At 32.5% G+C, this 21849-nt stretch overlaps 1 protein-coding gene across 1 annotated transcript in view; it reads right to left on the bottom strand.

Annotated features, from left to right (window-relative positions):
• The window catches only part of LOC129947020 (voltage-dependent T-type calcium channel subunit alpha-1I), a 190280-nt gene extending 168814 nt beyond the window's left edge, over positions 1 to 21466 (bottom strand). Inside the window, exon 1 of the mRNA XM_056057425.1 lies at positions 19830 to 21466. The gene's annotated coding sequence lies outside the window, so the exon portion shown is untranslated. The remainder of the gene's footprint in view (positions 1 to 19829) is intronic.
• Positions 21467 to 21849: the final 383 nt, after the last annotated feature.

Here is a 21849-nt window from a genome sequence, read left to right as displayed (position 1 = left end):
GAAAAAACGGACTGTTGGATTATTATATAAAAAATTACTGAATATCGAAAACAATATTTTCTGTGAAATAAAATAAGTTTGAAGTCAATATTTTTAATTTTTGAAAAACTATTTGAGTCGAAAGTAAATTTTTACCAAGTTTTAGTATTGTTTTTTTTTTAGAGTTTTATTTTTTGTAAAAAAAACTGCCAATTCGTTTTTTTTTTTAAATCCTATCGAATGTTGAAAACAATATTTCTTATAAGATAAAATTAGTTTGAAGCCAATATTTCAAACTTTTGAAAAGGAATTTGAGTCGAAAATCAATTTTTACCAACTTTTATAAATTTTTTTTAGGTTTTTATTTTTTGTAAAAAAAACTATCAAATCGATTTTTCTCAACATTTTTCAGAATGTTTAAAACAATATTTCTTATAAGATAAAATAAGTTTAAAGCTCAAATTTCGAGTTTTTAAAAATATATTTGAATCGATATTCAATTTTTACCAACTTTGAGTAATGTTTTTTTTAGATTTTTATTTATAATAAAAAAAACTGTCAATTCGATTTTTCTCAAAATTTTATCAGATGTCGAAAACATTATTCTTCGTTGCGCAAAATTGTTTTGGAGATGAAATCATATTTTAGTCATAACATTTTTAAGGTGACAAATTTTTTTTCAGTTTTTTTGATTTATAGAAAAAACCGTTAAAAGGATTTTTTTTCAAAAAAATATACTTCTTTGATATCACTTTACAATATATTATATAAAATTTAATTCGAGTCTCTAGCAATTTTAGTTCGTAAGATATTTAGGGTTAACCAAAATGTTCACCTTTTTTTTCAAACTGGTATGGTAAAAAAAACCACCAACGCAATTTTCTTCAAAGCCCTTTCTGCATCTTTCTGCCTTATTATCTGTATAACAAAATTTATTTGAAATCGATATCTCTTCTGATTCTTGAACTCTAGACGACGAAAAAAACGTCGCGAACGTATGGACGTACGGACGTACGAAACTTACGTACACACTCACGCACAGACATCTTTCTAAAAATCTTTTATTTCAACTCTAGGGACCTGGAAACGTCGAGATATGTCAAAATTTTTAATTTGACAAATCGGACAAATTACAATAGCTTCCTATGGGAAGTTAAAAATACTGACAAAATGCAATGAATGTTACTCGCTTTTATTTTTCTCAAATATTTGTAGTCCATGTCAAATCACAACACTAATGGCATCATAATTTGGTTTTGTCCTAAAGTAGATAAAAATTGCATCAAACTTAAAACTTTTTTTGAAAAATTCTGTATAAACATTTCATTGTTATCTTAGAAATAAGAACGAGATGTGTTTATTAATAATAAACAGTTCTGTACGTTTAAAACCTAAATAAAACTTTATTTTCCTTTAAAAAAAAGTCACGAACGTCGAATTGACATCTTAACAGTTTTTTTTTTTATTTTTTTTAATTCATTTTTATTAATTCATTCTTAAACCTATCTCAAAGCTAGACAAAATTTCATAAAACTAGCCTAATTATCCATTACTTACAACTAACTTAATGGTCCCATACGGACACTCTAAGTTAAACTATAACACCTAAAACTAATGCCTTTCGGCCCTAAGATCTATTTTACTTCATTTAAATTTTATTTATAAGAAAATTTGAAAAAAAAATAATATCAATATCCTTTTTTATTTTTACTTACAAACTACTTAAAATAAGGTCCTTAAATAAAACTTAAAACTAACTTAAACTACCTATTCTACCAATAAACTACTTAAAACTAGAACAACCACAGCAGCAAATCTAACTATCTAACATTTTTGTTTTTCATATTTTGTTGTCTTTTTTTTCATATTTTTTTTTGTTTATATTTTCTTTTCGTGCCACCATGCCTATTCTACTTAAAACTAAACCCTAATACTATTAAACAAGTATGTAAGCCGGCCAAGCCTTAAAAATCCATCCCGACTACCCACTATCAAGTGCCGATTGAAGCCACCAAAATTGGTTCTCCTGCTTCAACCTATCAGTTCGGTCCCGTTCGGACACAGCCCTATTGAACCGAAGGAGCTCTGCTCCGCCTTGTGCCATGACGTCCCGATTGTACAAGAGTCGCCTATCCACGCTTTTTCGTCTGACGTGGTAGATTAGCGGTACTGCTAATCTATACTGTATCAGACCGCATCTGTCTAAAAAGAGGAATGCCTCTGGTGGAATGAACCCGCTCAAGCGTGCACTTTCAAAATAATCGTCGTTTGGATAGAACGCCCCGAAAATTAAATTGTTGGTCGAAGACATAGCTCTTGCAATGTGACCTCGAACGAGTTTTATCACGAAATTGTCAATTCTGTTGATTCGAGCCCCGTTGTATATTACCTCGTTGGAATAGTAATGCACATAAGAAGATTCGGCTGTTCGATATAAGCCGGTACAGCGTCGTAAACACTGCCGCTCGAACACTCGAAACTTCTCCATCTGGGAAGGGGCAACGTTGAACCACACAGGACAACCATAAACGATCATCGGCCGTATGAGGGCCGTGTAACAAATTACCTTCTCTCTGGGGTCAAGCCGACTGCTAAACAGCCGTTATGTCAGAGCGAAGGCTTCTCTGGCCCTGGTCAGAGCAGCATTTATATGTCTGTCGAAATATAAATACTGATCTAACTATATACCGAGGTACTTCACTACACTTTTGTTCGCCAATGGCTGCCCGTGAAGATCAACGATGACCATCTTGCGCCAATTCTTGCACGTATCCCTCGTGGCCCCAGCCAACAGAGTCCAGACGCCAGCTCCACTAGGCTACTGATTAGTTATTACAAGTTGTGGTTTACTGCCTCCTTAAATAGAAAACCTTACAAATGCACTTTTAATTAAAAATTATCTACTATAAACTTATAAACACTTGTTTTCTCTTTGAAAGTCAAAGAACGACTGGCCCACAGAAGGAGAGTGCAAGCTGGGGAATGAGCGGGTTGATGATTTGACCCTGCTCAAGTGTGTCCTTTGTGGAAACCATGGACACCCAGCCACCTATAGGGGTTGCCCTAAGGTCCAAGAAATGAAACAGAAACAGGCCAGTCAAAAAGCCGAAAGAAGTCGAACAGTTCGACAGGCTCCAACACAAAAATTCGTAGATCCCAAATTTTCCTAAGCCCAAATGGTGTCAGGGAATGGGATCACGAGACAGGCTCCACCAACGGTTGCCCCAAAGGCCCCTGTGTCTAAGGCACCAGAGGTGCAGCCTGACATTGTAGCCTTATTGTTGAGCATTCCAGGACTGAAAAGTCAGATAAAGGAGCAAGGCAAAAGGGAAGATCATCTCTACTCTTTGTTGCCTGGCCTGGCGAATTGGGAAAGCTCAAGACGCTAGAAGTTTGCGTTGTATGCATCTCTCTCTCTCAAGGGAAGCGGATGTATATGATTGCGGCTTATGCGGCTGGAGCTCCGCAGGTTACTTACTTTGCTTCAGAACTCGAGATTCTTTTTAGGGAACTGAAACTGAGCTTGGAAGAAAACATGAAAAAAAATCAACATAGTAATCCCAGAGGTAATCATCTTTTTAATTTGATGAATCTTTACAGAGTTGAGTATGGCGTCGACCTGCTGGCTAGTGAAAGGCCATCGTATCCAAGAAGCGGCTCCTTTCTGGATCTTTTGCTGTACGACACTAGACTGACAGTAACAGACAAAGTAGGTAATCACCCTAGAAACTGCTTACAGACAGTCGAGTACGACAGTGATCACTGCGGACTGGCTGCTGTAATGCAGATTCCGAACGAACGCGTGGAGTTAGAGGAATACGTTCCAACGCATTCGTACAATTACAGTAAGATGCGGTAGCCTCGTTTCACCAATGCCCTAGCGAGAGAATTTCGTTCGAGTGACATAGCCCCACCAAACAACAGAAACCTGACAAATACAGAAATTGACCAACATTTACAACAAATGGACGAAACAATAAAACGAACGATTCAACGGACAATTCCAAAGTACAAAGAACGGGACCAAATGGACGCTTACAGAAACGCGACTATTGACGCACAACGTTGGCACAAGAGTGGATTACTGATAAGACTTAAAAACTTGTACAGAGGTTTACAGACCCACATGACTTGGAGATAAGGACACTCACGTCGTCAATAAAAAATGTCAGTCTGTTGATTAAGGAGAACTAAAGGCTATCAATTAACAAGTACTGGGACCGTAAGATCCGGTCAGTTAATTCGAGTGACCCTGGTATGTTCCCCAAAATCAATAAGATATTCAGGAAAAAAAAAAACGATAATAACCTTCCGTGTCTTAAACTCCAAAGAACTGAATAGAACAGAGACGTACTCAGGACAGCGCAAATAGATCCAGAAGGAGCCATCTTTGACGATGACTTTTATATAATTGAAGATCCGAAGGAAAAAGTGGAGGCTGTGGGAGCTGCTTTCCAGCAAGTGTACAAGGTGAATGTTAGCATTCGCCCCAACCACGACCTGGAAAACAGAGCCCTACTTAATCACTTTTACCTTCGAAATGATATGACACAATGGCGATCTGAGAATCGCGGTTTCATGCGGTTCAATGACGATTCCTTGGCAAATGCCATAATCGCCGTGCAAACAGGAGCAAGTCCCTTGTTAGTGACGAAGGTTGAGCTTCAGCTCATCTTCAATTCAATAAAAAATAAAAAATCAGCAGGTGTCGATGGTATATCCAACGTTGTACTAAGACATTTACCGATGGAAGCAATTGACATTTACACCACGCTCTTCAATAATGCACTGAATAATGCATATTATCCAGTGTATTGGAAGACCGCTGTGGTTCATCCTCTCCCGCAAAAAGGGAAAGGACAACTCCAACCCGTCAAATCTTCGGTCGATAAGTCTTCTTCCGAGCATTAGCAAAGTTTTCGAAAAAAAAAATCATTAATAGGGTTCTGACTAAGCTGCGGACAACAAAATAATTCCGGATACACAGTTCGGGTTCAAGGCGGGTCATGACACAATTCATGCTGCGTCTAAACTCGTTTCTGATATCCAATGGAATAAATCAAAACAACAATGCACAGGTGCTGTTCTGGTTGATTTGGAAAAGGCCTTTGACACCGTATGGTTAGAGGGTCTTTACCTAAAACTGAGCAGGCTTGGCATCAGCAAGCCATTGTTGTATATACTTTATGATATGCTTAACGGTAGAAAGTTTGTTGTCAAAAGTGGCAAAGTAACTTCTACCACAACATTCTCAATTTACACCAGCGATCTGATAGGTAGCCTTACAAAGGCAATTGCGTACGCCGACGATCTAATTGCGTACAGAACGGCCCGAAAGGTTGAGGTCATTAGAATTCTCTTGCAGCGTGATTTCGACAAGATTCAGCGATATTGCGACGACTGAAAACTGAAAATAAATGTCCAGAAGTCAGAGACAATTCTGTTCCGGACTCCGTTGGCTAGGGCCACGAGGGATACGTGCAAGAATTGGCGCAAGATGGTCATCGTTGATCTTCACGGGCAGCCATTGGCGAACAAAAGTGTAGTGAAGTACCTCGGTATCTGGTTAGATCAGTATTTATATTTCGACAGACATATAAATGCTGCTCTGACCAGGGCCAGAGGAGCCTTCGCTCTGACGAAACGGCTGTTTTTTAGCAGTCGGCTTGACCCCAGAGAGAAGGTAATTTGTTACATGGCCCTCATACGGCCGATGATCGTTTATGGTTGTCCTGTGTGGTTCAACGTTGCCCCTTCCCAGATGGAGAAGTTTCGAGTGTTCGAGCGGCAGTGTTTACGACGCTGTACCGGCTTATATCAAACAGCCGAATCTTCTTATGTGCATTACTATTCCAACGAGGTAATATACAACGGGGCTCGAATCAACAGAATTGACAATTTCGTGATAAAACTCGTTCGAGGTCACATTGCAAGAGCTATGTCTTCGACCAACAATTTAATTTTCGGGGCGTTCTATCCAAACGACGATTATTTTGAAAGTGCACGCTGGAGCGGGTTCATTCCACCAGAGGCATTCCTCTTTTTAGCCAGATGCGGTCTGATACAGTATAGATTGGCAGTACCGCTAATCTACCACGTCAGACGAAAAAGCGTGGATAGGCGACTCTTGTACAATCGGGACGTCATGGCACAAGGTGGAGCAGAGCTCCTTCGGTTCAATAGGGCTGTGTCCGAACGGGACCGAACTGATAGGTTGAAGCAGGAGAACCAATTTTGGTGGCTTCAATCGGCACTTGATAGTGGGTACTCGGGATGGGGTTTTAAGGCTTGGCCGGCTTGCATAAAATATTTTATAAAAAGACAACAAAATATGAAAAACAAAAATGTTAGATAGTTAGATTTGCTGCTGTGGTTGTTCTAGTTTTAAGTAGTTTATTGGTAAAATAGGAAGTTTAAGTTAGTTTTAAGTTTTATTTAAGGACCTTATTCTAAGTAGTTTGTAAGTAAAAATAAAAAAGGATATTGATATAATTTTTTTTTTCAAATTTTCTAATAAATAAAATTGAAATGAAGTAAAATAGATCTTAGGGTCGAAAGGCATAAGTTTTAGGTGTTATAGTTTAACTTAGAGTGTCCGTATGGGACCATTAAGTTAGTTGTAAGTAATGGATAATTAGGCTAGTTTTATGAAGTTTTGTCTTGGTTTAAGATGGGTTTAAGAATGAATTAATAAAAATGAATTTAAAAAAAAATTAAAAAAAAAAAAACTGGTGTCCGAAAACAGCTCCAAGGGTCGTGGGTTCGAATCCCGTGCGGAGTGCACTAAAAATTTGGAAGGTTTTTTTCACAATCGTGAAATCGTACATTTTATAGATTGGGAAAAAAAGCAAATGGAGAAGGAGAGGAAAGCAGGGGTATCGAAAGATACCTCTGCCAATTCATCAGGTGATGCCAATGTGGTGCCATCAGCGGTACCCAAATTCACCACAACATCATCAGGCCACCAATCTGATAGTTCCATAACAACAAATGTTAAGACTTACGCCTTACCTGGTGGAAGGGCATATCACTACGGTGAAGTCCAGACGAGGGGGTTATAGGCTGCCAATGTTCCTCGTAACATTATCGCCCCAAAACAGTTTTGCGAGTGTGAAGAGAATCGAATCTCTCCACAATCAAGCTGTACACTGGGAGACATTAAAAAGGCACGATGACATTTTACAATGTACGAAGTGCCAGAGGTTTGGCCATGCCAATGCCAATTGCAATATGCAGTTGCGTTGTGTCAGGTACAGTGAAACGCACTAACCGTCCTGCCAGGGATACTAAATTTTATTTATACAATTATAAAAACTCCTTACATCTATTTATATTTACGAGACTATAAGAGCTAATAACACTACTGTTTATGCAAATATTTTGGTGGTTCTGATTTTATTTATTTCAATAAAGTCAAGTAGGGGAAATAGGTAAAGTAAACTCTGCGATATTATCATATTTTTACTAACGATGAGACGTACTTATTGTTTTTATACAGAACAGCTATTAATCTTGACTCTATACTTATTCAAAAAAATTAATTTAATTATTGTTTCCATGTAAAAAGTTTTGCTGAAGAAATTTTACTTGATTTAACTAAAAATTAGTTCTTAGATTGATTGATTTAAAATATCAATACAAGTATCAACGAAAAATTAACTTATGCTTTATGTATTTCCAAAATTGTTTAATCTTGAATTTGAAAAAGTAATTTAATCTATATCTAGTTTTTTTAAATACATTTTTTTAGTAAATGCAACGTTATATCGTCAAGCATCATTAAAAATGGCATATGTGCTTTGATTTTTAAGTTTGTACAATGCATAATAGTTTGAATGAAGGGTTATCGGGTCAATGCCACTATCTTTTCTTCACAAACAATGTTGGAGATCTTATGGTCCTACCGGTATAATTTATGTATATTACACCAGGTTCGAAACTATTTATTTTGTATTTAAACTAAGTATATTTTATAAACAATATTTATGTTTAAAATGTCTGTTAATCAACACGCTAAAATTTATGATTTCGCTTTAATACTAAATCTACTTAATTAATACTCATTACTAGAAAATTAATTCGATTTTTTTAGCTTTCCTTATAATTTCACTCTCTTGGCAAATTAGAAGCTCATTTTCTATTAATGATATTCCTTCCTTTTCTTTTTAAAGAAAAATAAATCCATTTCCAACACAGATATCCGAATAAAGCAGTAAGTATTAGCTAACAAAGTATTCAATTGCTTACCTAGAACCAGGAGGAAACATATTGAAACAAATCACTACAATCTGTGAAAATCCGAAAGATACAAAAATCCCCATTGGTTGAAACGTATTCGTTAGAGGGTAAAACAATTCCTGTATCTAGACTATAAAGAATACAGAGAGAATTCTGAAGAAGCTCATTAATATTTATTTCGGAGAAAAAGAATTTCCAGGTAATACCATATCCCATACCACGAGCACCATTATTAAGGCTAAATGTATATGTAAAAGAAACTAGCTCCCTCGCCACAAAAATGGAAGACGCTGTCTCAATTTCAAAAGGATTAAGAAGTAATACTCAACTCCCCAAACTTGATGTTAAGAAAAAAATCTTCTTCTGAACGACTTCCTGTTTCTGGTATGAGCAGATCTTGAATAGGTTTCCAGATTTATGTGTTGGATATTTTTGTAGTTATGATAGTACTTATTTTTTTGAAAGCAATTAGGTACTGTACTTTATTCTACATAACCTCATTACACATTTCTAAATTACTAACGTACAAAACGAAATGCTTCTTAAACTAGGAAATGAGAAAGAACTTTACGGAACTAACTTAATTATTGAAGCTGATGAACAATGTTTTTGATTATTACCTCTTGTATGTTATTTTTCGCTAACATAAATCTAAAAATAGCTCTGCACCTATAAGAAATGTGTTGGTGCTCGTACATTGATGACCATTACAAAATCAAATAAAACTAAATAAATATTATCGCAGTTAAAGTTATAGAGGAAATAATAAATTTCACATTGATAACGTTATACCCTATTGGGATTTCTCGATTCACGAGGAACGAAAACCAGAAATACTCAAAGAGTCTTCTTTGGGAAGAATATCTTACATTTTTCAATCAATTTAGAAAATAACGGCGACGGACGCAGGCTTACAACCACTTCAATGTTATGTTTGCCTTCAGCGTCAGCCTCATCCCCAAAAGCAAATCCATTTTCTTCGTTCTATTAATATTTTACACAAGCTATAAATTCATACCACCATCATTGAGGCACCACCAAGACACAGATTTATTTAGCATCAATTGAGATTATACAATGATTTATTATCATCAAAATGATGGATAGACAAGTTGTGATCATCATACAGTCATCCGACATTATTTTCCACAAATCTGATTTTATAAATGTGATTTTTGTGAGATGCTGAAATGTGAATATCTCACAAGTTTTCTTTCACATATTCTTTCAATTCTGAAGTAATACATACTCACATCTGATTTTCTCCATTAATCAAATTTACGAAAGTAAAAAATACACAATTAATATATCTTGTTTATGAACAATAATAAATAGAAGGAACACAATGAAGATGTCACATAGAACGTTATAGTTGACCATCATCATAAATGGTTTTGTGTTTCATTACGAAAAACAAATTATTGCTGTGTTAAAACATAACTCAAGTTTGAATCATTTTCTTATGAACCCATATAAGATACAGTACATACGAACAAAAATCAAAAAAAAAAAAAAAATGAAATGAGGATTTAAAAAAACAACATTTTAAAGGCTTTAATTTGACATGTTCTTTGCTCAGAGATTTTTCTGTTTTGACTGAAATCACACATATGTCTTTTGAAACTAATATACACATTAACCCATGATAATAGCTCATACAATTTGGGATCAAATTCAAACATTTTATTTTAATTTTTACAAACATATTTTTAAAAAATTGAAATTTACAGATTTTCAATTACAATTTCTAACAGAAAAATATGCTATCACTCCATCTCATGATATATAAAGATTTTAAAATAAATTAACGGACATATTTAGCTATTTCTAAACATTCCTTAATCTCCATCAAAACGAAAACAGGAACATTAAAAGTAGCAATTTGAATATTAAAAATGCTTTCGGAATTTTGTTCAATATAAGTACTTTTTACGCAATAGCTCTAAAAAAAAACATGTATACAAAAATGAAATCAAACAATAACGTATTAGGAGTACATTACTTCTTTGAGTTATATATATAAAAACATACTCAGGCCTCAAGCGTCTTAAATAAATTACTAATTAAAATTGATCAAATCAAACCGTGTTAGTTCATTCAATGTTTTGATTGATGGAAAGTATTACTTAAATCAGAGACTTGAATACTTAAACAGCCTTGGAGTTCAGTTAAGAGCATAGAAGTGGAAATGAGAGATATATATTTTTATTATACGCCTTTATATCAGCACAAATGTCTCCTCTACGATCCGGAAAATGCATCCCTGATTTCGGATATCTATGTATCTTCACCTATTTTTATAGAAATCATTACATTGCATTCGTCAAAATACCCTGTCATCAAATTACCAACAAAAAACGTGCAAGCCTTAAAATAAATTTAAGTATGAACATTTTCATTTTTAATGAGTCAGTAGGTCAAAATATAAAAATAAATACAGAGTGCACAACGAATGAAAACATGGGCAAACTCATAGTGCACGTTTCCGAAATAAGCTTTCAATGTAAACAATAAAATTGTAAAATTCCATTATATCTATTTTTCTCTGTATAGTTATTATTGCGTCAAGACAGACATTCTTTGTGCATCTCTTTCAATTTTGAAGTAAATTTAGACTGTTTGAAATGGAAGACTTTTTTAAAACATGTAGATTTTACATAACACATTTGGAAAAATATTTTTTTTCCTGTATGAAATATCAATATTTAAAAGTTTTTGTATTAAGACTGGAACGCTGCTATAGAATTAAAGAAAAAATGCAATACAAAATGACAAGATGAATTCGTAATAGACTTTTGATTGTTTTTCTTAGATGCAAAACCAAAATCCTGAAACCAAAATTTATGAAATAAAAAATTCTACGGCTTCATAGTTGTTCACTTGATAGGATAATTTTAGCAATTGCAAAGTAAAACTGTTTGCCTGTGCTAAATAATATATCTTCCAAAAACCTATCATATTAAGCATGTTCTTACCATGCCTCATAGAGCCCAAAGAGAACGTCACATTGTCACAAACGCAATACATAGGATCTCTGGTATTGATTATTATCAATTTTTCAGTCAAATATTTTAAAATGCTTGGCGGAGGTTATTTTATTGAGCGATGACACTTCTTATTAACACACTCTCTTACAGGTTTAAGTTCCGCCACCGTTTAAACTAGCTTCAGCGGTGTTCTTTTGATAACAAAGGAACGAACGTTTTATTTTAAATAATGCATAGCTCTGAAAATAGTTCATTTTTACCTCAACAATGGATGTAACGAGTTAAGGACCAAAATGGATGCATTTATGCAAAGTGTATACAAAATAATTTGTGTGAAATATTTTTGTATTTCCTATTTTATTTGCCGGAAATAAATTTTAAGTCTAAATAATTTATTAAAACTAACCATTGAAAATCAACTTTAAAATCAATGAAATGTTTTTAAATATAATGTTCGATGTAATTTTGCTTTCCAATAGAATCGTATTTAAAGTTAGAGATCAATTTAAAAAAAAAACAATTTCCTAATAAACTCTATATAAAAACTTTTTTTTTAACATTTCAGAATTTTTTTTCAGAAAGTAGTTAGCTTAGCAAGCGTCACACTACGATCAGAGGCTCATCATTAGGGCATGTGTTAGTTGTTAGTAAGAAAATAATACATTTAAATCCTAACACACGCACAAAATACAAAAACATAATTAACATTTAATAAGAACTTTTACAGGACAATAAAATAAAATTAAGACGTTTAGCACTTGTTCTAAAAAGTGATCTTAATCCCACCTCGACGAACAGTTTAAGTTATATAGAATGCTAATTCAACTTAAAACTTCATTCGTCCCATAGTTAGTTCTATTGAAGTCAATATGTATAAAATCAAATGTACGCAGGTGATGAGTTCCGCCTCGGTAATTCAAATGTAGACTAGAACTCTAAAAAGGAGCATCAATTTCTCCATTAATGAGTAGATGAAGAAATATTAAGTCATTATTAACACACCTTTGATGGAGAGATTGCATTTGAAGAAGCAGAATACGATGTTCATTGGGTTTCAGATCATAAGGATCATCCCAAGACCCTTAAGGCCAAAGCGAATGAAATTATGTTGAATTGATTCATTACGCTTTCTATAAATTTCGTTATAACTAGTCCATACTTGCGATGCGTATTCAAGATGAGGACGAACATGGCAATTGTACAAAGAAAGAGTAAAATAGGGATCATTGAACTCCTGTGCCTACAGTTTGATAAAACCAAGCATAGAACTTGCCTTATTGACAGTAAAATTAATGTGATGTGTAAATTCTGACTTGGAACAGAAATGAACACCTAAATCTTTAAATATGAAGACGGGAAAGAGTTTTTGTTGTGATACACAATAGTAAAATACTCTTTTGATTCGTTTTTTAGTAAAAGTTATCAACAAAGTATAAAGATGTAAGGAAGACTCCATATCAAACCGTGGCAAAGCTAGGATCATTTTTCTCATCAGCTTATGCTTTGACAACCCCACCAGGAGATAGCGTTTTATTTATTATTCGTTTATTTTACACCATTTTAGTCAAATAATAATTAAAAGGAGTCAATTTGTTTCTCTTTTTTAATTCGAAAAATATATGTTTAAAAAAAAAAAACACCTAAACATAATAACTGAAATGTATTTTTGTGGTTTGGGTGATGGATTGGTTATGAATATGACGCATTAAAAGTGGGGACACAACCTTTTTCAGGTACAAAAGCCAATTTGATGACATTCACACTTTGCCCAACGACATTTTCAGGTGAAAATCGATAAATGAGCTTTTATCTCCAAACAAACCCACCGCTCGACCCCGTTCATTACTCAAAGAATCATTATTTTTATCAAAATTAATTTCTGTGTATTAAAAAGAGACATAGATACGACAAAAAAAGTATACTTGAAGGCTTCAAGAAATTTGACGGTTCGCTGGATTGTCCTGTTCTGTGTTGGAAATATTCAATTTAATTTTTATCGACTTTCTTCGTGGGAAAGGACTTCCTTTTTTGGGTGATGGTTTATATTTACCTTACCTGTATGTATATTGTATATATATTATGGCAAAACAATGGGTTGGCATTGACGAAACATAAAAGCAATATAACAACTAATTAGAAACCCAAGCTGGGCAATGGTGAGATACATTCTATAAGCAGACACAGCCTATCTAGATAGTATATTGATGTGGAAACACTTTGTGCCGATGGCACCATACGAAAATATGGAAAAGATTATCCTTTCGCGGTGGCCATTTAGATTTTTGTTTCATTTATGATAAAGGTATTATACTTATCTTGAATTCCAAAATGTGTGTTTAAGATTTATGCCATTGATTTTACATCAACATGCAATGGCGGTGGATTAATTTATAACCTCAGTTATTAACTTATACATGTACATGAATATAATTAATATTGTCTCTATTTAGTTGATAAGAAGAGTTAGGGTAAACATATTATTATTATTTTGTTTTCAATATAATTTTGTTCTTATCTCAAATGTTATGTTTTATTAGTTTTTTAGTAGACGTACATAAATTAAACATTAAGGAGCTTAAAGCTAAACGCTACGTAGCTTTTGATTTTATCTCAAAAAAAATAAATCAGTATTAGAAAAATCCTAACTTGAATTCGAAACACGGTTTGCAAAAGTTACGTTTCCTTGTTAACTTCCATGTGAAGTTATTGTAATTTTTCAGAAATGTTTGCATTTCTCATCGTTTTAAGTTTCCTAGAATCTAAATAAAAGGTTATGTCTGTGTATGCGTGTGTTATGTACATACGATCATGAATCCGTATAAGTCCGGGATATGTTTTTTCGACGGTTGGCTTTATCTCACGAACCAGTTAAGATATTGAATTTGAATTAATTTTGTTTTAAAGTAATAGCATTCGAACATGAAGAAGGAATTTCCCAAAGTTGAGTAGATTGTTTTTTTGTACCAAAACAATTTTTAAAAAAGTAAAAAATTATCAAGAATATCTACTGTGTTACAAGTTAATACAATTTGTATATATTCTTTAATATCTCCCATGCTCTGGTACCGTATAGGATTTAGTTGTATGCAAAGTTTATTTTGCATGTTCCATAAATAAATAAATTAGGTGGCTCAACGGTCGGTTGAGAACTAGGGCCTAGTGACTTACAACTCCCAACCATTCGTGCCAGGTATGGAGGAATGGAGGGGACCTACTGTTTTAAGTCGAATCCGAACAACTAATTTGAGAAAGCATTTTTGATGACAAGAATTACTCTTGGAAGATTTGTCAATTACTCCCAAGAGGCAGTATCCGTGAAAAAACTTTAGATGGCGCAGGCAGAGGTTGGAATTGGTAAAATATACAAGTTGCATACAACCAACCTTAAACTAACATAAATGTTAAAATGTGCTCCCACCATGCACGCATATCACTTATATACACTGTAATGCTGTGCAAACCAAACTGCGAAAAATTGTAATGACACCAAATTCTTTACAATTGACTTTATTGAATATTATCCATATTAAATGTAATTCTGACACATGATTGCTAATTGCTATTCATATTTAAATTAACTCTTTGAAAACTTATATCTGTTATCTTCAATTTTGTTCGGAAATAAATAAATAGTTAATACATTTCGAAATGAATTGTTTATCAAAAATATCTGCATTAGTTGATAATTAGCTGGGAGCACACTATCCACATTCATAAAAAAAGTAATCAAACATGAAATTACGATGGTAAGGAAATCGAAAAAGTGGTTTCCCTAACTCCGCCCGTCTGTTTGTTACCTCGGCCCTACAGCCCAAACCATTGGGTCGATTGAGTTCAAACTTGGAAATTGAAGTGTTAAGCAGATTCACTGATCTATTTCATAGGTAAACTTGTAGTATAAACAAATGAATGTATAAGAACAATACATTTGTAAACAGAGTCTTTCGACACATAAGTAAGTTCGTGATGGAACTCCACTTCATGCGACTAATATTAAAGTAGAATATTGTACAAAATTGGGTTTTGTCTTAGATCACACAAATTACTGAGCTCTGCATCATACATCAGGTATATGAAAGTAGAAAATATATTAGAATATATGTATATGATACATTTTTCACTTTGGCAATATTAACGCCAACAGATATAAGCACCAAAAACACATCGTACCGTAAGCTACACCCTCGGCTATCTCATTTTCACAACATTATATCCATTAAAGCGAAATAATAAAAAAAAAATTCTAGGTCTAAGAGCTCTTCACTGACAATTTGGCCATGAAGCTAGGCCTCGGTGAATGCATAAATGTCATGATCATACGAAAAATTCTTGTACTTATGTTAATTTTTCAAAAGAAACACATTATTCACTTACACCTTAGCATTTTTTTTTTCAAAAAAGGCGTATTTATTAACAATGAAGAGCTTAACTTTTTGCCAAAGGAAGGCATAAAATATACCCACCTTATCTGTGGTTTAACGTTTTTACATACTACATACAAATATTATTATTTTTTTCTTCTTATACTTAGCCTTACCGAAAGGAAGACTTAGAGTAGATACATACTTAAACGAACCTTTGACAATAATTCTTCCGCGTGGTTGAAATTTGATTTGCTTATATGGTACAAATGCTAATAAAACAGTTAATTCAAATGGAATTCTGAGGTGCTCTCGGTTAAGGCCAAACGGCGTGGTGATGTAGGAGCGGGGTTTTTATAAATATTTTTCTAAAGTGATATTGTTTATTGATATGCTAATTTTATTAGTCTGTTTACTGTTTATTAAAAGACCGACATTTACAGATGACATTTATTATGGATAAATTAAGGATAAATAAAGGCATGACGGCGTATACAAAATTTTAAGCAATCCTGGATGTACGCTTTCCTTTTGAAAAAGGATATTGTGTGAATTTATTTTAAGTGAAGTCTGGTAAAAAAAAAGTTGAACATTGCAACCCATCAAAAAAAAAAAGTAAATTTAAACAAAAAGAAACAGTTTGACACCTTTTCCCTATTTCTTTTATGGAACAATTAAATATTTACATTTTACTTTTCTTTCGCTGACAGAATTATTATCAAGTAAGAAAAAATAGCGCACTTATACGTAATGGCAAATGCCATAATGATTGAATATTTTCTGGATTTGTATACGCTTGATTATTCACTAAAAGAACCTTAATATTTTGCAAACAAAAGCAATAAATGGAACGACAAAAAAGAACTCGACCATTGCAAATAAATTAAATGATTCTTAACCCAAAGTTCTTTTAAATCTATTGTTCCATTGTTGAGTAACTTCTGATTAGGTTTATTTTTCTTTAACGCACCCATAGCAAAAAATTATGCCGAAAAAAACTTCTATGAAACGTTCATAATAAGGTTTTTGCACTTTGTAACAAAAGAAAGTTTGTTTCAAGTACAAAATAATTGTTTCCGGTCGTCCAAAAAGGAATGTGTGTAATGTATATATGTATATGTATTTAAGTATTTCCTTTTCCAAGTTAATTTACGCTTGACAAGTTTCACAAAATTACAAATTAATACATTTAAAAGAAAAGAAACAACAATAACTTCCCCAAGGTCCAAGAAAAAAATTCAAATATAACCTCTCTGGGTTTGAGATTTAAGAAAGAATAAAATATAGAGAAAGTCTGATATTTCCTATACACACATTTTATATACAAATGTATTTACATACACGGAGTACCTTGGACTTGAGATTATACAGAGCAAAATGCTTTTTTGTTTATCTTTTTTGAAAGTTGTAGGTGCTTTAATTAGACATCGATTTTATTTATGTTTGTTGAAAATGAATTGCAGGTACACTTTTTTGTCTTGTACAACGTTTTTATATATAACCGAACTTTTGTATCTGATGGATATGTGCAATATTTGTGAAGATACAAGCAATTTTGTGTTGACAAATGTACTATGTAAAGTTTAAGTCTGACAGGAAAAACTCAAATAAGTTAATCAATTACCGTTTCTGAATAAAACAAAAATTTCCAGCAACGAGAATTTGGGTCAGTCTTCATTTAAATTATAATGCTATTTTTATTGTATCAAGAGTACTTATGGAATAGGAATAGTACATCAAACAGACTGCACGACTTCGCTCCTTTTTTCAACGAGTTCGAATATTCTAATTATAATTTATGAGAAATCTTTTAATTATGGCCAACAAAATTAAATTTTCTTTTATTTGAAACATTATATTTTAGATACGTTGAGTTTTAATGGAGAAAAAAATAAAATAAATATATTTAATATATATACATTCAACGGTCTATAGGGTCACATTCTTGATGTCCGACGGTTTTGCGACTTGTCACCATACAATTAAATAATGTATTAGTAACGCCTTCGTCTGGGTACATATTGTGATTATGTTGGTTGAACTCCCAAAATGCCCAATTTCCTTTAAATAAAGTTAATTTGTAATTCAATTAACACTAAGTTACACAGTTAATGAATAGTTCATTTTAGATTTGGTGTTTATTTTATTTAGTTTAAGCATTACTTAAGTACAGAAACGTACATAGAAAGTTTTTAAAAAGCAAACACTTTTTAATATTTAAATAATTGTTTGTTTGAATTTTTCGAATATTATAACTGAATGAACTTGACATTTTAACATTTTTTCATTATTATTTATGAGTAAGAATCTAAATAATAATTTTTGAGTACCATATCTGTAAATTTCGAAAATTTTTATATTTCGTTTGATATCTTAACAAATATTCTTCTCGTTTAGTGTTTTTAATTCATTTTTTTATATATAGAACCCTTTTTTGTGTATAGAACCTTTAACATAATGTTATTACAAGGATTTTGGAAATTAAAACTAAGCGTAAAGTAAATGAAATCGGTTAAAAAACTATTTGAAAGCAATTACTCCACGAATGACATGACGAAGAAAATATTTTCGAAACTCTACGTCATAACTATCATGTCTATGCCTTCTTATCACAAAAAACCAATACTTCATGAAACATGTTAAACGCTTAAGAGCAAACAATTTAACTTCACAAAGGAAGTTTTTGTAATCGGTCCGATTTGTCCAATTGAAAATGTTGACAATTCTCGACGTTTTAGGTCTCTCTAAACTAAGTCAAGTTCGAACGTCCGTACGTTTGTGATACTATTTTACGTCGTCCATTTCTCAAGAACTAGTAAAGCCTTTAAATTAGTTCTGTTGTATAGATAACTAGCGGCTGCCCCGGCTTCGGACGAGTAGATATAAATAGTTACAGATATTTAAGTTATATAAGCATACTAATTGAAACGACCATGAATCACTTAATTAGATACAAATTGTATGCTTATCTTAAAGCCTCCCTGAACACTACGTTGGCTGTGGTGTTTGTAGGTGGCAACAAAACGTATTGATTTTCAGGAGATCCTACTCAAGAAAGTTCCACATACAATTGCCCGTGGAAAAGCACTCTTGCCTTATGTTGATGGCAACTATGGAAAAAGTTAGTCCCTGGGATTTATTTATTGTTAGGGCAAAGGATATTTTTAAAGGGAACTGTAACCTTTTAAGAGACATGAGCAAATTAGTTGGTACCATGCGGATCCGCGTAACATGTGCGAGCTGACCGGCAGCGGGACCCGAATGATAGGTGCTAGAATCACATTATCTCTTAATTCTTTGATCAATAGTCTTGTATTCTATAATATTTTCGAACATTTGTTTGTCCTATCATTAATACTCTTCGCAGCGTATGCGATGAAAGACTTTGTATGGATAATTTTTCTACACGTTCAGTTGGTTTTAATAGGAATTTCTAAAGATTTTTAAAGTAATCTCGTACTAAATAAAGCCTATGTTACTCAGTGATAATGCAGCTTTCTAATGAAAAAATAATTATTAAAATCTGTCAAGTACTTTTTGAGTTTATTCGTTACATGTAGATGTAGATAACACTGAAATATGAAGAAAGTACTTTCAACAAAAACTGAATGGGTTGTCAAAAAATAACGTTTTTGGCATATGGTATTTTGATGAAAATGTTTTTTTTTACTAAAAATAAAAACCTTTATCTAAACATTACTTTAATTTGGTAGAAATTGATTTTCGATTCTAATATCTTGGCAAACAATAAACTAATTTAATCAGTTTTTCATAAGAATGGAAATCTACACAAAATTATTAACAATTCACGTTCGATTCTCGATACATCGTGAATAAATGAACGTATTGACATCAAAATGATCTTGTGCTAAATTTTCTTTTTAATGTAAGATAAAGGACTATAAAAAATGTATTATATTTTTATATTAGAAATAAAAAACTTAAAATGCTACTTAAATTGCCAAAAATTTGTTTTCGACTACAAATCTCGGAAAGAAAAACAGATATTTAAATCAAATTTATCTTATCATATGCCAAATGGTAGAATTAGGAGAACAAATCAACAAACGGTTACGGTTGCACCGGTTTTTTTAACTTTTAGTTTTTAGTGGGAATTTCGATTTGAGCGATCTTTTTTAAATTATTCTTTTAAATAGTAAATAAGAATCTTAAAATAGACCTGATTCAATTTTAAAGCTATACTAAAACTAAATATAGCCTCAAACAATATATGCAAAAAATATGACTATTTCCATTTACTTACATTTTTTTTACTATATCTTTTCTCTTTTCCACTGCAAATGTGTCTTATTTGTTCAAAATATCCGAAACATTCACAACCATTTATTAACTATACACTTTTTTTTATACCGAGATCTTAATACTGATTTGTTGTTTAATTGGTTGAACACTATATAATCATTTTCATTATGAAACACATAATGTAAGCTTCAAGAAATATACTTTAAACTTCATGAAACTATAAGACTATATTATTATAAACAATACTTTTTTATTAACTGATGGTGGTTTAAATTCCTCTACTGCCACAATATACATATGTATACATCAAAAGGTATTTATTTTTGTTTTTAAGAAATTTGTAGACCTATAAGATGATGAAAAATATTCCAATTTTGTTAACATATTATATGTACTTGAAAATAAAAATATTCATGATTGTAGATACAAACTCGAGCGGAAAATTAACTCTTTATCTCTTTCCGTGTTTCTCACTCATCATCATATAAACACAAATGTACATTATGTATCTCTATGTACGTAGATATATTTTTAACAAGAACTTTTATATATATTCCAAACAGCTTCGTATTAATGTTAAACAAAAATGTACGAAAAACGCAAAATTTTCCGAATGAAGCGCACACCGCACAATAATTTCAAAAGATACTTTTATTGCATTTATTTTTCTGCACTTTCTGTTTTGCATCACAACGTTTGAAACAAAATTTGTATCCAGATGCTGTTGCATTTTTCAAAGGAAAACAAGAGAAAAAAATTATTAGCTTCACCTTTTTATTTTTTGTTCACAAAATTAACATTTACTTTCCCAATATAACAGTAGTTAATTATATACATATACCTCAAGTTGAAAACTTTTTTCGACTTTTCTCACTCAAAAAAGGATAAATCCTTGAAAATTTGTAACAACACAAATGACCGAGCACAAAACATGAAACTCACATAAATATGTTGCCGTAGCCGTAGCCGCAGCTGGAACTAAGGGGAGTATTAATTAAAATTTGCACAAGTGATATATTTATATTTATGTGTGTTTTTTATCTCAACTTGTTTAAAAAAAACAAGAAGACATTATCCAGGCCGCAAAGTAAAGATGTTTCAGCAACGTCAGAAGGCTAAGCTATTCTGATTTTATTTACTTAATTTCAAATGTGTTAATCTTTAGGATGTGTTTGGATTTAACGGTTTTTGGTAAAGTTTTTTTGATTTTTTTCCTTATCGCCGCCATTGTTTTTAATTAATTATTTATTTTGGAATTTCTATTTTTTTTTTCAATCATAATGTTGGTGTTTTCATTGTTTACACAAAAGCACTTTAGGTAAGAAATCTAATACTCTTTTTTAAGCCCGAAAAAAACTTAAAACCTTTTTAACCTCACGAATCGATTCTTTTCTTTTTTAGATCCAGATTCATCCCTCCTTATGAATATATCATAAAGAATTTCAAGAATATATGGATTTAAATTTTGGCACCAGAATATATATTTTGATTAAATTTTGAACTTAATTTGAAATTGCGAATTTATTCTTCACTGTTTTTAACTTTTTTTTATATTTTTCTTAGTAAAAGAAAAAAATTGTGTTAGCCAAAAAAATTTCGCAAAGTTTTTACGGAAGAAAACTTTTGTTATCCGCTCGGAGGCTGAGAGCCTACTAAATTTGAGGAACTTCTATTCCCTTGGATTTATCGGCGTACAACAGGGTATGAGAGGCCTAGGCCCAGAGATGTAGAGTAGATACATTGGGTCGATTGGGGAGCAGGTAAATTTCCCACAGAAGTTTTAATGAGTTACATATGATTTCTTGTATGTGAATGCGGGGAAAACAGTTTTGCGCGGACGCGTTCTCAGCACTGGAATTTCCAGTATTGAAAAATGAACAAGAAATAATGTTGAGAAGTTAGAGTAGAATAATTGTTGAACGGCGAGAGATTTTGTTTATTTAAGGAAAGCAAAACAATCTATGCAACAGATGAAAATTTTCATGCGATATTCCTTTGGGATTTTTGTATAAGGTGAAAAG

Source organism: Eupeodes corollae, chromosome 2 (assembly GCF_945859685.1).
Source record: "Eupeodes corollae chromosome 2, idEupCoro1.1, whole genome shotgun sequence".
Taxonomy (NCBI): domain Eukaryota; kingdom Metazoa; phylum Arthropoda; class Insecta; order Diptera; family Syrphidae; genus Eupeodes; species Eupeodes corollae.
The sequence above is the reverse complement of the archived record's forward strand: the minus strand, read 5'-3'. Positions and strand labels throughout refer to the sequence as shown.